The sequence below is a fragment of the Canis lupus genome, chromosome 32 (assembly GCF_011100685.1).
Source record: "Canis lupus familiaris isolate Mischka breed German Shepherd chromosome 32, alternate assembly UU_Cfam_GSD_1.0, whole genome shotgun sequence".
NCBI classification, from domain to species: domain Eukaryota; kingdom Metazoa; phylum Chordata; class Mammalia; order Carnivora; family Canidae; genus Canis; species Canis lupus.
Window position 1 is genome coordinate 4606100 of NC_049253.1, and position 19982 is coordinate 4626081.

Below are 19982 nucleotides of genomic sequence, written 5' to 3' on the forward strand. Positions count from 1 at the left end.
AGGCAGAGGGAGAAGCAGGCTCCATGCACCGGGAGCCCGACGTGGGATTCGATCCCGGGTCTCCAGGATCGCGCCCTGGGCCAAAGGCAGGCGCCAAACCGCTGCACCACCCACGGATCCCCTCTTCTTATTTTTTTATAAATTTTTAAAAAGTTTTTTTATTTTTTTATTTTTTTATTTTTTTATTATTCATGAGAAACACACTGAGAGAAAGAGGCACAGACAGAGGCAGAGGGAGAAACAGGCTCCATCATGCCCTGGGCCCAAGGCGGCGCTAAACTGCTGAGCCATCCAGAATGCCCCATTTCTTATCTTCTAATCAAGCCTATTCGCTCTCCTCTGAGCCATTAATGGAAATGTTCAGCAGTGTAATCCCCTCAACATCCACATGGTGGTACTATTTTCCTCCTTTTCTACTTAACTCCCTGTAGTAATCTGACAGTGAGACTCCCCAAATTAATGAAAGTATTCTCAAATTTTGTTATCTGTGTTCTCTAGAAATCCCACCGGTTCCTCACAAGGATATAGACTTTTGTTACTCAAAGTGTGGTCCAGGGGCCAGAAGCATTGGCATCACTTAGAACCTTGTTGGACCTTTAGTATCATGAGTTGTATTCTTGATCTACTGAATGGGGATCATTAAATAAGGTTTAAGGTTCTTTGTAGGCAAATTTGAATTAGTAGGCATTTATATAGAGCATTTGTGCTGAGTCTTGTAAAACCAAATTCACTTTTATATTAAATCATCAAACATTAAATCACTAAACAATTAGGGTCTATGTACTCTTCTCAAAAACAAAAACAAAAGAAGGTTTTTTTTTGTTTTTTTTGTTTTTTTGTTTTTTTTTTTAATGAATGGCTCTTCTGCCATTCATTCATGTTTCTGACATGACTGCTCCTACTTGTTTGTCCTCCAAACCCAAAGATTTATGTTCACATCTCAGAGATCTTAGTTCCAATCTCTCACATCCACCTGTCATCATCAGTGCCTGCCACAGTGGAGAGAGTGGAAAGGAACACCTAATCCGACAAAACAAGATCACCCTTATAGGCCTTATTTTTATATAAAGCATAAATATTCACCAGTCTAAGAGAAAAAGTGACTCTAAGTCTACCATGCTTCAGTATCCTATTTTATTTTGTTCTTTTTTTTATTTTTTTATTTTTATTTATGATAGTCACACACAGAGAGAGAGAGAGAGAGAGAGGCAGAGACATAGGCAGAGGGAGAAGCAGGCTCCATGCACCGGGAGCCCGACGTGGGATTCGATCCCAGGTCTCCAGGATCGCGCCCTGGGCCAAAGGCAGGCGCTAAACCTCTGCGCCACCCAGGGATCCCTTGTTCTTATTTTTAAAATATTTTTATTTATTTATTCATGAGACACACAAAGAGAGAGGCAGAGACATAGGCAGAGAGAGAAGCAGGCTCCTTCTGGGGAGGCTGAAGCGGAACTCAATTCCAGGACCCTAGGATCAGATGTGAGCCAAAGGCAGACACTCAACCACTGAGCCACCCAGGTGTCCCCAGTTTGCTATTTTAATCTATTACTTACCACTCTGCTAAATCGTCTTTGGTACTTTTATCTCCATTCTGCTTTGTGCTTCTTCTTTTATCTAACACTCTTCCTTTCTCTCTCCAAATCATGGACTTCCCTCCTTTTACTATGCTACATAATTATAAGACTTTTCTTTACCCTCAATTCCTCTATGAGTGTTCTTTCTGAGTGGATACTTTTACTGAAATAAGACCCATCACTCTGGACTTTCTTTCCCTTGCAGTATTCTCAATATGAGAAGGGTTATTTCCCAGTATCTCACATGCATCAGGGTCAGGAGACATATTCCTTTTCCTCTTCACTGAAAATGTCAGACCACTATTACTCTATCTTCTTGAAATGAACACTGCTTCCTTGAGATAGGCGCAATTTTGTTTGCATCACTAGGTGTCCTTACTATTACTGACCCATTTCTTTAGAATTTACCTGTCTTCAGTGAAATGTTTAGAACTTGACCTAATCTTTCTTTCCAATCCTATGACCTATTGTCATGTAGAGCGACTTAACAGAATAGACAATCTATCTGATATCAAAGCCACTTAATTTTTTGTGTTCCTGAAATCCAAGAACCTTCTCCAATGGCAGTCCCTACAGACTTCTTTGTTCATATACAAATTTGGATACCCGCTCTGGAACTTGATATCTGCACTCTCCACCTTAGTGTTTTTTATCTTTTTTTAGATTTCTAACCCACTAGCAAAAAAAACTATTCTTTGCCTTCAGCAAAACTTTAATCCAAGTCATAATCCAACTTGTGTATGTTCATCCTTTTTCCTCTCCTTACTCCCTTTTTTCCAGCTATTTTGCATGTGCCATCTTTAAACACCCTCTCTCACTGATATTTGGTGTTTCTAGGTTCAGAAGAAATTTAGGCATTATTTGTATATAGATCATAGGTGACATTGTAGAAGTGGGTGAAAAGAGAAACGGATTGAGACTCTCTTGGGTTACCTTCTAGTTATCTCACTCAGCATGACTTACAAGAGTACTACATGCTTGCCGCTGTTCAAGTGAATATAAAAAGTTTTGTATACAGGTCTATCCAGGTTTTAAAATAGTCTGAACAAGTTTATGCAAATTTTATTTTTCTGGCTATGGTATATACAAATCTAGTCTTTAGAATCAGGTACATCAAGAAAAAAAATAGATTAAGTTCTGAGACAGAAGAAATTGATACCTATTACTATCATCCAATCATTGTCTTCCTACCCTGGTCCCAGGGCAGCTTATTTTCACATGCTTCTGTAGGGTAAAAGTAATTGTAAACTCTTGACTAGATTGTTACAATGAGCTGTTACTAAATATCATTTTATTATAAAGTCAAGGGGAAGAGTTACTCTCAGTTCATCACTGAACTTGGAAAGATATGCCAATCACAGCAGCGAACTACCATAGCTAGAGAGGGCTTAGAATTTTAGTAAGTACTTTCATTCCACAGGGAATGTACTCCCAATAAAGAAAACCTTCAGTAATTCTCTGAAAAAAAGCATATTTGAAGTAGGAATTTATCCAACTGATACATTCTACTTAGACAAAGCTAATTCCTATCATTGATATATTGAAATGCCCAAAACTCCATGAAGAGTAAAACATTATCTCTGACTTATTTAACTCAAAGCAATCTATGTAAAAAAAAAAAAAATGTATTACATATAAATTTCAGCTTACCATTTGTTAATGAACTGGAAGACATTTTTCAGTTCAAGAATGGTAGTTTTCAATTATATGAAAAATATGACATATAAGAGTGCATGTTCTCTCATTTAAATTATACTATTGGCATTTATTCACATAAACATGAACATCTAGAAAACATACACAAAAAAGGGCTAAGTCATTTAATCCAAAAGAAACAAAAGGGATAATCTTTTATTTAAAAAAATCCAATAGAAATAAATACAGATTAAAATTGACACAATAGCTTCCCACTGACGAAAACTATAGGTAGCACTGTAGTTCCGAGAGAGGTTTGGATATTTTCCTTAAGCCCGAACTCAGTTATAGACTGGTGTATTGAATAAATATTACCTAGCTTTATAAAACTTATGGAATAAAGGACTAAGAAAGATGATTTACACATAATGCTTACCATTCCCTAGAGTCTTATTTATGGTCTCTTTTTCATGAGAATTAATTCAGAAAAAATGTACCTGTCATTACCAATTTATCTACATCATCATGCCTCTCATCATTTTGCTTTGGCTAACAAAATCTCCCTAAAGGAATATATACTGGAATATGTATTTTATGCAATTAGGAATACAGTGAAGTGCTAAAACTATATTTAAAATATAACAGGGTAGTTTGCAAATACTGTATTGAAATTGTGTAGACAAATTTTGTTTTGCCAAACATTGTATGGACTGGGAGTGACTTTGGGATCAGAGAAACAAAAATATTTGAACTTCTTTTAATTGCAGAAAAAAAATAGATAAAAAAATATATAACAAGGTAAAAAAATTGTAGCCTATAAGTGACATGTCTAATTTAATAAACCTTTTCTTTGAAATAATATTTTAATATGTGAGTAATAGTTATTATAGGAGTTAAGTTATATTCCAATATATAAAATAGATCTTTATATTAAGGAAAATTATTAGAATTTTTGTGTTTCTCTTTTGTATACCTTTAATACATTTACCCTAATATACAAAAATCAGTGTAAAAGTAAAATAAAACACAAGTTAGTTATTCAAGATGACTGACTCTGTTTTATGAACAGAGTGAATTAATTAGTATTAAAAATTGTCCTTGAATATTATCATTTTAATGCACTAAATATTCCTGATTTACTCTCTCCACTTTAAATTGACAATGAGCGGATCCCTGGGTGGCACAGTGGTTTAGCACCTGCCTTCAACCCAGGATGTGATCTTGAGTCCTGGGATCAAGTCCCACATTGGGCTCCCTGCATGGGGCCTGCTTCTCCCTCTGCCTGTGTCTCTGCCTCTCTCTCTGTATCTCTCATGAATAAATAAATAAAATCTTTTAAAAAAATTAAAAAATAAATTGACAATGAATACAAGAATAATCATGATAATAATAAGATAAATCTTTGGCAGTATAAGTTCTGTCTTAAAAATGACCATATGCCAAAGCTTTCTATCACTAAATTATTAATTTATCTGGATTGAGAAACACATCTCTGGACTGATACTTATACTCAACTTATTAAAATTACACCTACCTATCCTCAAGGAAAAAAAAAAGAATAGAAAAGAAAAAAAAGATGGGCAGTTCCAAGGGATAGAGTTGAAAGCTTTATCTTATTGACAGTCTCAGCCAGCATCCATTACAGTTGATCTTTGAGCAACACAGAGGTTAGGGGCACTGACCACCTTGCATGGTCAAAAATCCACATATAACTCTTAGCTTTCCCCCAAATTTACTAATGGCCTACAGTTGACCAAAAGCCTTACTGATAACATATATAGTCAATTAATGCATATTTTGAATGTTATATGTATTACATACTGTGTTCTTATAGGAAAATAAGCTGCAGAAAAGAAAATGTTGTTAAGAAAATCATAAAGAAAAGAAAAGAAATAATCTTTTCATTATTATACTGTAAAAAATCTGCATATGTGGACCTACACAGTTCAAATCCCTGTGGTTCAAAGGTGGACTATATATCTCTAAAGTGTAAAATTGCAAAAATTGTTAGAGTCAGAAACTAGTACTCACCTAGGTTACCATCGGATTTATACCTCTATTTGTTCATCTAAAAACATATCTCTCAAAATGTACAGCTGGAAAAAGGATTTAAAAATATCTTCAAATATGCCCAATTCTCTTTGATAAAACTTTAAAAATACTTTTGGAGAAATAACAGAGTAACACATGCTGAAAAATATGACCTTCATGAATTACCTAAAACAAAAACTAAACTTCTATGAGGATCAGCTGAGGAGAGTACAGATCATCAGTCATTGATCTAGAATCAATTCAGAAGACTGCAACAGATGAGATTGCATCAGCTGTGGAAAACTGAGGTAAAAACCACGTATATGTCTGAATATAGGACAATATTCTAGATAAGCCTTAGTTTGGAAAAGGGAAGAAATGTGGAAGACAAATTGAAGTAAGATGAGAGTGATGGTAATGGGCTCATTTATCAAGATCGTTTTGGCAATCTCCATAGTCAAAGTAAGATGTGAAAGTGAGAGGGGAGTATTTATGGAAGTGTATACAGAAATGCTCTACACAATAATTACATAGGCTAAAAAAGAAGCAAAGAGGAAAAGATAAAAAATACTTTAAAAATAGTAGTATACTATTTCCTTGAGTTTCCAAACAAAATACCATAAACCTGGTGGCTTAATAGAAATATATTGCCCTCAGTAGTTTATAAAGTATTACAGAGGCTAAATATGTATTACAGAGGCTAAAAATGTGAGATCAAGGTGCCAGCAAGGCTGGTTCTGTCTGAGGACTGTTTGAAGGATCTGTTCCATTCCTCTTTCCTAGCTTCTGGTAGTTTGCTAAAAATTTTTGATATTGGTTGGTTTATAGAAGCATCACCTTGATTTCTGTCTTTATTTTCACACTGTGTTCTTCCTGTGTGCATGTCTGCTCAAAAATGTCCCTTTCTATAAGGACTTGAGCCATTGTGGATTAGGGATCCAATTTGCTTCAGGATGACCTCAAAATAATTATATATAATGACCCTATTTTCAAACGAGGTTACATTCTGAGGTTCTGAGGCTTAGGACTTAAATATATCAGTTTTGGGGATAGACAATTCAATTCATAGTAAGTGTACTCAAGTACAAGTGTACTACTCAAGTGTAATTTGACATAAGTATTTTTCATAGCTTTATAAAATGAACAAGGATATGGAACAAACACTTAGGTTAACCCCAAAGCAGGAAGTTCAGGCCATAGAAGAAGAAAATGTGATACACTTCTTATCAAACTCAAATGCAAATATATGTATTTTTGTGGAATAAATTTTTCTGAGTTTGCAGTGAATGTCATGTTAACATGCACAAATTTCAGACTGTTAGAATATGGGATGGGTACTGAAAGGAAGTTTATAGATCACTCCAGAAATAAAATAAAAAAGGGAATATTATAAATAACTAAAATGTATATAATGTTTTAATTGTTTAAATCCTTCTGTAAAAAGCAGAGGAAACTGAAAGATGCCTGAGTTGCTCATTTGGTTAAGCATCCGTTGATTTTGGCTCAGGTCATGATCTCAGGGTAATGAGATTGAGTGCCCCCTTGGGCTCTCTGCCATTTCCCTGCTCATGTGCTCTCTTTCTCTCTCTAAAAAAATAACAAAAAAATTAAAAGCAGAGGAAATTTAGTTAAACAAAAATCATTTTTTGTTAGTTTGGGTGACATCTAAAAGAACAAGAATTGAAAATTAATGAATGAAAAATGATATATAAAGCAAATGAGGTTATCAAGAAAACAGGTGAATCAATATTAATATCAGACAGAACAGAGTTAAAATTAAAGATCTTACAATATTACCAATGGCAATATTTCATGTTGATTAAATATACAATTTAACAAGAATCATTTGTAAATACTTATATATCAAAATTCATAGCATCAAAATATGTAGAATTAAAAGGTAAGAAATGACAAGATAAATGGAATAAAAGAAAATTCAATAATTAACTTTTCAGTGGAAAAACACTTAAGGAGGGCACCTGGGTGACTCAAGTGATCATCTCAAGGTCATGGGATTGAGCCCTGCATCTCCCTGCTGGCTGGGGAGTCTGCTTGGAATTCTTTCCCATTCTCTCACTCTGCTCCTTCCCTCCATGCTCTCTCTCTCTCTCTCTCTCAAATAAATAAATAAATCTTTAAAAAACATTTAATTATATAGCATGTTTGAATAATAAAACTTTCAAGCTTGATCAAAAAATCTATTGAAATTTACCAACAACCAGAGAATACATAAAATTTCTGGGAGTATAGGCTGCCTTGCATGAGCAATCCTCCAAAGAAAAAAGATGCACTAGTTATCAAAATGAGGGAATGAGTCAGTTGTCTAGGTTCATGATGTCCAAGGGACTCTGGAGATTCAAGATTTCCAGGCATATCAATCCAGTAATTATCATCTCATGTCTTAGTCTTTAATAATCAAAACCCAGACCTTGATAGATCAAGCTATTCTCATTGAGAATTTACCTTCTTTGAACTTGGATACTTACCATTCAGTCCTTAGTCTGATCTCCATCTTTCTCTTGATTCAACATCTGTGGAAGTTACATTAAAAAAAAAAAAAAATCAGGATTGGGCAGAAAGAGAAAATGCAATTCCAGTGAAGTCCTCAGCTATCCCAAGGGGAGGCTCTGGAAATGAAATGACCCATCAAAATTATCCAGAAATGAGAAAATTCCTACATGAATCATCATTGGCTTCAAGCCAACCTGGGAAAGTAGGTGTAAACAGGTGTCATGAGGAAGCACTGTGGGTTATTTTAAAATTTTATAATTCTCCTGTGCATTCCTGGTCTTAAAAAAGGTGGGTATCTTTTCACGATATATTTTGTGATAGAAAAAAATATCTACTTATGTGTATAAAACATGCCCAGGGGATCCCTGGGTGGCGCAGCGGTTTAGCGCCTGCCTTTGGCCCAGGGCGCAATCACTGGAGACCCAGGATCGAATCCCACGTAGGGCTCCCGGTGCCTGGAGCCTGCTTCTCCCTCTGCCTGTGTCTCTGCCTCTCTCTCTCTCTGTCTGTGACTATCATAAATAAATAAAAATTTTAAAAAATGCCCAGAATTTCAAAAAGGGTCTTAAACATATATATTATAACTGAAGAGTTGTCATGTTTTTGATTTAGCAATAAGTGCTATAATTAGCCAGCAGAATATTTTTGAGATTTGTTCTTCTTAAAAAAAAAATTCCATGCACTAAAATTTATAATTCTCTGATTTAATGACAATTCTATTTTGGAGATTAGACAATTAAAATATTCTGTTAAATATTTTAACATATGCTACAGTAAAATTCTGATAATTTTACCTAACAAGATATTCTGAAATGTTTAATAAGCTAAAGGAGTAACAAAATCATTAATGTCTAAAACTTTTAGAATAAAGTCATTTATGATTTCAGAACATTTTTAAAATAGATCAATACAGTTTTGACCATTTCCTACGGTGTCACTTAGAAAAGTGATGTCAAATTCTGGAGTGGAAGAGAATTAATTTTTCCTCATCTCAATTAACACACAACCAGTTCCCCAACTTTACTTTGCTTTCCTGATTCAGCAAAGATCAAATTTAAGGCTATTTTAAGTACTGTTATTACTGGAGTGATAGAAAATAGGATGAAAAGGCTAACTAACTAGTGATACATAGCCAGCAAAGGTACAACTTTAAATCGATGATTTTCTAGAAGAGAAAAAAGAAAAATAAAATGATAGGTCCATTCCAGCTTTTACTTTTTGTAGAACTAAAATCACTAGTTTCAAGTATCTTAAGCACAGTTAATTTAAAAGTGAAAAAAAAGTCAAGTAAGCATAAAAATAAAGGTTGTTCAATTGATTTCAACTTATTTTTGTGTAATACTTTTTCAATAAACTATCTTAAATTTTATACAGATATGATTTTAATAGCATTTTATTTTTAATTCACATGGTCATATAACTGTCTTATTTTATTATTTTATTTTATTTTATTTATTTTATTTATATTTAAATTCAATTACATATAGTGTATTATTAGTTTCAGAAGTAGAGTTCAGTGAATCATCAGTCTAACACCCAGTGATCATTACATCATGTGCCTCCCTTAATGCCCACCACCAGTTACCCCATCCCTCCACCCACCTCCCCTTCAGCAACTCTCAGTTTGTTTCCCAGAGTTAAGAAAGAGTTTCTTTCTTGTCTTCCTCTCTAATTTTTCCCCATTAGGTTTTCTGTCCTTCGCTTATGGTCCCTTGCACTATTTCTTATATTCTTCTATGAGTGAAATCACATGATTATCATCTTTCTCTGACTGACTTATTTTGCTTAGCATATACCATCCAGCTCCATCCACGTTGATGTAAATGGTAGGTATTCATCCTTTGTGATGGCTGAGGAATATTCCATTGTATATATACCGCATCTTTTCTTTATCCATTCATCTGTTGAAGGACATCTCAGGTTCTTCCACAGTTTGGCCATTGTGGACATTGTTGCTATGAACATTGGGGTGCAGGTGCCCCTTCATTTCACTCATATAATGGTTTTAAATAGAAGTATTTATAAATTGCATAACACATTTATTACATTTTATTCATCTAAATCCAATTTATCTATATATTTTTTAAACCACTTTATTGTTTTTCTGTGTCCATTTAATTATAGTATGTACTAATTTTCACAAAAAGAGATTGCTTAGCTGTGAAATCTTGTCTTTTTTAACATTTGGAAAATATTCATATAAAAGGATATGTATCCCAAACTTATATTTGTGATTTCTTTTATATTCAATTATTATTATATTCAATAATTATATTCAGGTATGTTTTCTTCACAGACTTTAGTATAAAATGAATGTATTTGTTTTAATGCTAATTGAATTCTTAAGAAATCCATAATCATTTTTGTCAGAGAAGGTGTATTATTTAAAAGATATTCCATATTTTTACTGTTTCTCAATTGTTTTATATTTCTTATTTTATTTAAGTTAGTGTTTATTTTAACATGTTTTTCTCATTTTTAGAGTTAATTCCTAGTTTTAGATTTAAAAAAAAAAACCTCACAGTATTTACCTAAGTAATCCAACTTTGACTATCTTCCCAACTTTTAGAACATCATACTTGTATCCAAATAGAAATATAATTTTCCACAATTGCTAATTCAAAAAATGATTTATCTTTTTTTTTACTCCCAGAACACTCTAAAGAAAAGTCTTTCCTTGGTATTAGATTTAACGTAAGAAGTTCTTGTTTTAATAATATTGTTTATTTGGCCTAGTTTTTTAATATTCTTAAATTTTTCAATACAGTTTTTTTTACCTCACATTTCACCATACTCTTTAATCCCTACACTTATATGAAATATGCATCCTTAAACATTTCTTTCTCCCCAATATTTTTCTTTAACCTGTATGATTTTATCTGAAGGTTACTACCTTCTCTTTGTTCCAATTACCCTTTGAAAAATCACTATAGATAAAATACTAATTTGTTTCATTATCTTACTATTTTCTCATCAATTTGTCTTTAGTTATAATAACATTTTTCTTATTCACTTTGCTCATGCTATATTACCTTTTAAAAAAAAAACACATCTTTCAGTAGGTAATTCTTTAGCTTTGTATATGAGAGCATATTTTTTAAATATGGAAAAGTATATAACTACTTACAAAGAAATAGTGCATAGGGGAATAAAAAGACATGCATTAGAATGTTTATTGCCATATCATGTCTAGTAGCACAAAGTTGAGGTTAACCTACCTGCTTGTTGTGGATAATGATGAAGCAATTTATATCTATGCTTTGACAGGATATTATGTAGTAATCAGAAGGAAAGAACATTTGTTCATATCAAAATAAAAGCAGATAATAAAAATAAAATTTGGAAAAAATAAACAGGAAATTACTTTATGTCAAATTATTATTTACACAACAAATTATTATTCACACTGTAAATACACAGATTGATTTTTTTGAAAATATAAGTGTGTATGTGTGTATGTAAAGATATCTGAGAAGGGATGTGTGTGTATATGCATTTGCACATGAGCAAAGCTAAATTATCATTACACACAAAAGATAGGATACTGGTGGTGATTAAGGATTGGGATTAGAAGTAAAAGTAAAACATTTTTTAAGACAATAATAATAGCCCCAGGTGTTTCTTCAACTCAATCTTTCTTTTTCAGAATACTAAAACAAGTACATAAAAATTCAAAATATATTTCATTTTGTCTTTATGCTTTGCTTGGGAATCTATCTTTGTTTTTTTTTTTTAATTTTTATTTATTTATGATAGTCACAGAGAGAGAGGCAGAGACACAGGCAGAGGGAGAAGCAGGCTCCATGCACCGGGAGCCCGACGTAGGATTCGATCCCGGGTCTCCAGGATCGCGCCCTGGGCCAAAGGCAGGCGCTAAACCGCTGCGCCACCCAGGGATCCCGGGAATCTACCTTTGATAGCATGCTGGTGTCTTATATATATCATAACTCCTTTTAAAATCTCCCTCTTCCTTCTCCTTTTTACATTTTTAATTTTTTTTCTTCCTTCTCATATAGGCACTAGTCCAAATTTAAAAAAAAATTGTGTCCACATCTTTTGTTCCCTATATCCTCTTCATTGTGAATGTTTGCATATTTGGCCAAAATATGTGCCAAATATTGACATGTTCTTGAAAACTTTACATAGTTTTTTTAAACTAAATTTTATTTTTATGATGATTATAGATTCACATGTAGTTATAAGAAATAGCATACCCTTTACCTGGTTTCCCCTAAGAAAGTATCACATCTAGAATATTGACATTGACACAATTTAGGTGTAGAATATTTCCTTTACCAAAAGGATCCCTCCTGCTACCCTTTTCCTTTTGTTTGTTTGTTTGTTTGTTTGTTTTAGAGAAAAAATTTGGTAGGGGGAGAGGGAGAGAGAGAATCCCAAGCAGTCTCCACACTCAGCCCAAAGATGGACCTAGGGTTCAATCTCACAACTGTGAGGATATGACATGAGCTGAAATCACAAGTAGGACACTTAACTGACGGAGCCATCCAGGCGCACCCCTTCCTGTTAATATTTTATAGTCATACCCAGTTTCTACCTATACCCTTTCTTTAATTTCTGACAACCACCAATCTGTTCTTCATTGTTGTAATTTTTTCCTTTCAGGAATATTTTATAAATGAGATCATGCACAATTGCCTTTTTCTTCTCTTGGCAAAGCGCTCTAGAAATTCATCTGAGTTATTCTGTATATCAGTAGCTCATTCTCTTCCATTGCTCAGCAATATTCCATGGTGGAGATGTACCACACTCAGTTTAGCCATTCACTGACAGACATTTTTGTTGTTTCCAGCCTTTGGCTATTACCAAAATTGAAAAATCATCTCCCAAGCAGATGAAAAATCTGTACAGAAGTGGCTATAAATGTTTATGTGCAGGTTTTGTACAAACATACAACTTCATTTTAGAATAAAGACATGCTTAAGAGTGCTAAGAACAACTTTTAAAAATTGGAAGTGCTCTCTCCATTGTCTTCACCCCACTTTTAGGTAATTTTACTATATATACAGTGTCTGAGCAAATAGCTCTTACTCTGCCCTCTCCACTTATCTATCATTTCTTAAAACATTAAGTTCTTTTTCTATTTTGGGGGAAGCACAAGTATGCCCTTAGGCTTCAAAACTAAAACACTTGTATGGCAGCATTTTTAATTATGTTCTGCCTGTGGCTTATCTGAGGATCCATTGTTTATTTGAATGAAAGTTCCTCAGTGGAGAGTTCTCTTATTCCTCCATAACCAAATTCCATTTGGCAAAAGCATTCCATTTTTATACCAAATTTGTCTGATACTGAGGAGGAGGGGCAGGATGGCGGAAGAGTAGGGTCTCCAAATCACCAGTCCCCACCAAATTACCTAGAAAACCTTCAAATTATCCTGAAAATCTATGAATTCGGCCTGAGAATTAAAGAGAGACCAGCTGGAACGCTACAGTGAGAAGAGTTCGCGCTTCTATCAAGGTAGGAAGACGGGGAAAAAGAAGTAAAGAAACAAAGTCCTCCAAGGGGGAGGGGCCCCGCGAGGAGCCGGGCTGAGGCCGGGGCGAGTGTCCCCAGGACAGGAGAGCCCCGACCCGGAGGAGCAGGAGCTGCACCGACCTTCCCGGGGGAAAGGGGCTCGTGGGGAGTGGGAGCAGGAACCAGGAGGGCGGGGATGCCCTCGGGCTCCCGGGGACACTAACAGACACCTGTGCCCCGGGAGAGTGCGCCGAGCTCCCTAAGGGCTGCAGCGCGCACGGCGGGACCGGCGGGACCCGGAGCAGCTGAAGGGGCTCGGGCAGCGGCTCCGCGGAGGGGGCTGCGCGGCCCCGGGAGCAGCTCGGAGGGGCTCGGGCAGAGGAAGAGGCTCCGTGCGGAGGGGGCTGCGCGGTTCCAGGAGCAGCTCGGAGGGGCTCGGGCGGCGGCTCCGCGGAGGGGGCTGCGCGGCCCGGGAGCGCGAATCCACCAGCGCAGGCTCCGGAGCACAGGGCGCCGGGACACAGCCCAGGATCCGGCCTCCCCCGGGACAGGCAGAGGCCGGGAGGGCCCAGGACAGCGAGGACGCTCCTGCCCCAGCTGAGCAGATCAGCGGCCCCGCCCCGGAGCCTCCAGGCCCTGCAGACGGAGAGCTCCGGAGCTACTGCGGGGGCTGACTCCAGGGCTGGGGTTGTTCCTCCTGCGGCCTCTCGGGGTGAACAACCCCCACTGAGCCCTGCACCAGGCAGGGGGCTGAGCAGCTCCCCCAAGTGCTAACACCTGAGAATCAGCACAACAGGCCCCTCCCCCAGAAGACCAGCTGGACGGACAAGTTCCAGGGGAAGTCAAGGGACTTAAAGGATACAGAATCAGAAGATACTAGCCGTGTTTTGTTTTTGGTTTTTTTTTTCTGTTTGCTTCCCCACCCTTTTTTCCTTTCTTTCTTTTTCTTCTCTTTTTTTTTTCTTTTTTTCTTCCTTCTTTTTTCTTTTTCTCCTTTCTTTCCTTCTTTCTCTCCTCTCTTTTTCTCCTTTTCCCAATACAACTTGTTTTTGGCCACTCTGCACTGAGCAAAATGACTAGAAGGAAAACCTCACCTCAAAAGAAAGAATCAGAAACAGTCCTCTCTCCCACAGAGTTACAAAATCTGGATTACAATTCAATGTCAGAAAGCCAATTCAGAAGCACTATTATACAGCTACTGGTGGCTCTAGAAAAAAGCATAAAGGACTCAAGACACTTCATGACTGCAGAATTTGGAGCTAATCAGGCAGAAATTAAAAATCACTTGAATGAGATGCAATCCAAACTAGAAGTCCTAACGATGAGGGTTAACGAGGTGGAAGAACGAGTGAGTGACATAGAAAACAAGTTGATGGCAAAGAGGGAAACTGAGGAAAAAAGAGACAAACAAAAGACCATGAAGATAGATTAAGGGAAATAAACGACAGCCTGAGGAAGAAAAACCTACGTTTAATTGGTGTTCCCGAGGGTGCCGAAAGGGCCAGAGGGCCAGAATATGTATTTGAACAAATTCTAGCTGAAAACTTTCCTAATCTGGGAAGGGAAACAGGCATTCAGATCCAGGAAATAGAGAGATCCCCCCCTAAAATCAATAAAAACCGTTCAACACCTCGACATTTAATAGTGAAGCTTGCAAATTCAAAAGATAAAGAGAAGATCCTTAAAGCAGCAAGAGACAAGAAATCCCTGACTTTTATGGGGAGGAGTATTAGGGTAACAGCAGACCTCTCCACAGAGACCTGGCAGGCCAGAAAGGGCTGGCAGGATATATTCAGGGTCCTAAATGAGAAGAACATGCAACCAAGAATACTTTATCCAGCAAGGCTCTCATTCAAAATGGAAGAAAAGAAGAAACCATACCTATTCTCCTAAAGCTGTTTGGAAAGATAGAAAGAGATGGAGTACTTCCAAATTCGTTCTATGAGGCCAGCATCACCTTAATTCCAAAACCAGACAAAGACCCCACCAAAAAGGAGAATTACAGACCAATATGCCTGATGAACATGGATGCAAAAATTCTCAACAAGATAGTAGCCAATAGGATCCAACAGCACATTAAGAAAATTATTCACCACGACCAAGTAGGATATATCCCCGGGACACAAGGCTGGTTCAACACTCGTAAAACAATCAATGTGATTCATCATATCAGCAAGAGAAAAACCAAGAACCATATGATCCTCTCATTAGATGCAGAGAAAGCATTTGACAAAATACAGCATCCATTCCTGATCAAAACTCTTCAGAGTGTAGGGATAGAGGGAACATTCCTCAACATCTTAAAAGCCATCTACGAAAAGCCCACAGCAAATATCATTCTCTATGGGGAACCACTGGGAGCCTTTCCCCTAAGATCAGGAACAAGACAGGGATGTCCACTCTCACCACTACTATTCAACATAGTACTGGAAGTCCTAGCCTCAGCAATCAGACAACAAAAAGACATTAAAAGCATTCAAATTGGCAAAGAAGAAGTCAAACTCTCCCTCTTCGCCGATGACATGATACTCTACATAGAAAACCCAAAACCCAAAAGTCTCCACCCCAAGATTGCTACTCATACCACCTCACACCAGTGAGAATGGGGAAAATTAACAAGGCAGGAAACCACAAATGTTGGAGAGGATGCGGAGAATAGGGAACCCTATTACACTGTTGGTGGGAATGTGAACTGGTGCAGCCACTCTGGAAAACTGTGTGGAGGTTCCTCAAAGAGTTAAAAATAGACCTGCCCTACGACCCAGCAATTGCACTGCTGGGGATTTACCCCAAGGATACAGATGCAATGAAACGCAGGGACACCTGCACCCCGATGTTTCTAGCAGCAATGGCCACAATAGCCAAGCTGTGGAAGGAGCCTCGGTGTCCATCGCATGATGAGTGGTTAAAAAAGATGTGGTCTATGTATACAATGGAATATTACTCAGCTATTAGAAATGACAAATACCCACCATTTGCTTCAACGTGGATGGAACTGGAGGGTATTATGCTGAGGGAAGTATGTCAATCGGAGAAGGACAAACATTATATGTTCTCATTCATTTGGGGAATATAAATAATAGTGAAAGGGAATATAAGGGAAGGGAGAAGAAATGTGTGGGAAATATCAGAAAGGGAGACAGAACGTAAAGACTGCTAACTCTGGGAAACGAACTAGGGGTGGTAGAAGGGGAGGAGGGCGGGGGGTGGGAGTGAATGGGTGACGGGCACTGGGGGTTATTCTGTATGTTGGTAAATTGAACACCAATAAAAAATAAATTTAAAAAAATTTGTCTGATACTTTCATTGAACTTCTTTAAGTATATTTCAACAAGAAAACACATGGCAAATTATTTTTTCTTTACCTGAGGGGAAAAAATGAGATATCTTTCAGTCTCACCATATAATTCATTTTTTCAAAAGGTCCTCAAATAAACTTGACTTTATTCTGATATTGTTTTAACCATGATTTAAATCACAGTATCCTGTAGTTATCTATATAATATTGTATATTATCTATATTATCTAAGTATCTAACTATATAATCTCTTCTTGAACAGAAACTCTCAGTGTTTGTCAACTGGACCCCTACAAAATCTTACCTTGTGATGGCATTGTTTTCCTCCCTGCTATAAATGAGAAATACAGATTTGCTTATTTTGTTTTGCTTCAATCTTCATGTTATATAAGAGCAAAGAGAAACAATATTGGTAGACATTTCCTTTGTTTTTATTCATTCTCCCAGTATATTTTCCTTTCATTGTTCCAGAATTATTTAACATATTTAGATCCTCTATTCTCTTAATTATTCTATTTTGCGTTTGACCACTGTCATTTCTTAACACAGTGTTTGAGGGAAAGGGATGAATTTGTTTCATACTTTCATATTTCTGTTTCTCAAAGATTTTATTCTCATTTTGCACTATATAGGTTTTATCATGCTGTAGGATGATTCTCCTCTTCACTACTTTTACACTTTAATGGGGGAGCATCAGTAGCAACCCATGGGTAATAGGGCTGGTGTTTCCTAAAATACATCTGTCACAACTGAAGTTGGTTTGAGTCCCATAATAATCTTTGGAGATTCCTAGTTGAAATCACACCACTGTGTTTGACCAGTGAGAAAAGTAAAATACATGAGGGAAAATACTTTTATTTAGTACTAAAATATATTAGACTTCTGTTAACTGTTTTTTGGATATATTATTTCAATGAATTCTCATTAAAGTCCTTAATATAACCAGTTAAAACCCTTAATATAACCAATACACAAAAAATGGAGATATTTCTGAGTATCTCAAATTTTGATTGTTTAAATTTAGAACCTTTCTTCAATCTGATTTACAAAGATCTACTTCAATGTTAAGGTTTAACTTTAAAACCATAGTCAAGAAAAAATAGCCAAAAATACATTATTATTTTAAAATAACTTAGAAAAGTATACTGCTAAATATAGAGTACCATAATCATTTCAGGTTTTGAAAATCAATAATAAGAAGCAAATAGAGAAATGTAGGTAAAAGGAGATGTAACCTACTTCATGAAGAGTATCCCAGGTTTCTTAACAAGAGTAAGAAATTTACAGATATTAGTTATACATTACTGAACATACAACTTACTTAATGGATATTATTTGTCATAATGTATATTACTTCATAATGGACATTATATGACATTTATATACATAAATGTATGCACATGAATATGTGTTTAACACAGTAATATGTCTTAATACGTTATCACAGAATTGCCAGTGCTATCATTCTTTTGTGAAATGCATTACAGGTCAGTAAACAGCAAAATTTCCATTGAGAAGCCATATAATTTTCTTGTTTTCATTCCTCAATTTCACTTCCAGATGACCTTACTTACTTAGGTTAAGCTAAAAGCTTAGTGAATTATGTTCATTTTACTTGAAAATATGGAAGTAGTAGATGTTAAGTTATTCTGATGTTTATGTAAGTTTATTAATAATGATTTCCATTACCCTACCAAAATAGACTATTCATGGAATATGTAGAATGATCTGGAATTTAGACTAAAAAATAGCACAAGTTATTAGTCCTCATTGATCAAGAATGAAATTATTGAACTAAATTTAGCAATACTTCTTATGGACATCACAGATATGAAATTTTGAAATTTTAGTTAGGTGAGAATCAGCATAAGCAGTAAAAAGCTGAGCTCCTGGAATTAGCCAGTCTATATTATACTTTGGTCTTTTACTGTATTATAAAACTGACAAGCTCTTTTACTGCTTTCAATACCCAGAACAACCTTATTCTCACAACATGTTGACATGCACAGGTGGAAGATATAGGGACCTTGCTTGAAAAAGCAAGATTCTCTGAGTGACATACGCAAGCGAAACATATTGGCTTTAGTGCACCAGGGTTTTGCAAGAACAAGCAATTAAGCATTCGTAGACTGTGCACCTGTGGCAATGCCAGTTCCAAATTCATTAAGCAGGCATCTGTGTTCAGAATAAGGTCTGTTGATTTTGTATTTGCTAACATGAAAACCAAAGCTAATTTATACATTGCTACAGTAAATTATAGAAGAAGAGATTACCACTTAAAGCAGCTTTAATTGCCAATGTTTTATCGTTATTATTATGTTGTTTTTATTTTTCCATGGTCCATAGAGAACTTTGTACATTTAAGTGATCTATTTGTGAGAGGATTTCATCCTCCCAATATAATATTCAAAGTGTTTTTAGCAAGAATAACTAATCATATTGGGACCTTTGAAAATCAGATTAAAGTTATAAAATCTCTCCTCAGAAAGTCCATGTAAACTCAATATTTTTCATATATTTCAACAAGTATTAGCTAATAGCCTTTTTTTTTTTTAAGTCACTGGGTGGAGAAGGCTTAAATAAGGTAGAAGCTTATTTGTCTCTCACACAGTAGTCTAATCTAAGAGGAGTAGATGGGCTGTGCATAAGATTCCATTATTTTGCTTCATCACTTTAAGCTAGTTTTTATAGCATATGGTCAAAATACAGCCACTGCCATGTATGTATTTCAAATAGAAAGAAGAGAAGGAAGATTTCATTATTTTTATGGCTTTTTATTTTTTATTTTTATTTTTATGGTTCCATTGTGTATATATATAACAACTTCTTTATACATTCGTCTATCAGTGGACTCTTGGGCTGCTTCCATATTTTGGCTAATGTAAATACTGCTACAATGAACATAGGGGTGCATGTATCTTTTCAAATTAGTGTTTTTATTTTCTTTGGCTAAATACTAAATAATGGAATTACTGGATCATATATTATTTTTATTTTTAATTTTTCTAGAAACTTAGAGGGCAATAGGCTAAGTGAAATAAATCAGACAGAAAAAGGCAAATAATATGATTTCATTTCTATGAAGAATCTAAAAAACAAAAAAAATGAGCAAAAAATAAAAACAGAAATATTCATAAATACAGAGAACAAACTGCCAGAGGTGAAGAGGGTAGGAATTATTGAATTAGGTAAAGGGCATTAAGAGGTATAAATGCTTCCAGTTATAAAATAAGTCACAGAGCTGGGAAAAAAAGCAGGGAGAAAACATGGTGCATGAGCAAATGCGATTGCATTTGAATAGTTTTTTAATCAGTAGGGCCTATGTAATTTTCATTACAACACAATTGATCGGTACCTATGGCAGACTTGCCCCTAACTGTAGGAGTAGCTAAGAAATAAAATCCATGGCTGAGCAACCATTTATACAGCCAAACACAGAAAAGAGGAGCACATTATTAATA

General features: G+C 35.7%; 1 long non-coding RNA gene across 1 annotated transcript in view; it reads right to left on the minus strand.

Moving 5' to 3' along the window:
- Positions 1–17831, minus strand: part of LOC111093695 — a 53272-nt gene extending 35441 nt beyond the window's left edge. The window contains exons 1-2 of the long non-coding RNA XR_005382513.1: positions 17761–17831; positions 7727–7771 (exon numbers count right to left, since the gene is read on the minus strand). This is a non-coding gene — a long non-coding RNA (uncharacterized LOC111093695). The remainder of the gene's footprint in view (positions 1–7726; positions 7772–17760) is intronic.
- Positions 17832–19982: the final 2151 nt, after the last annotated feature.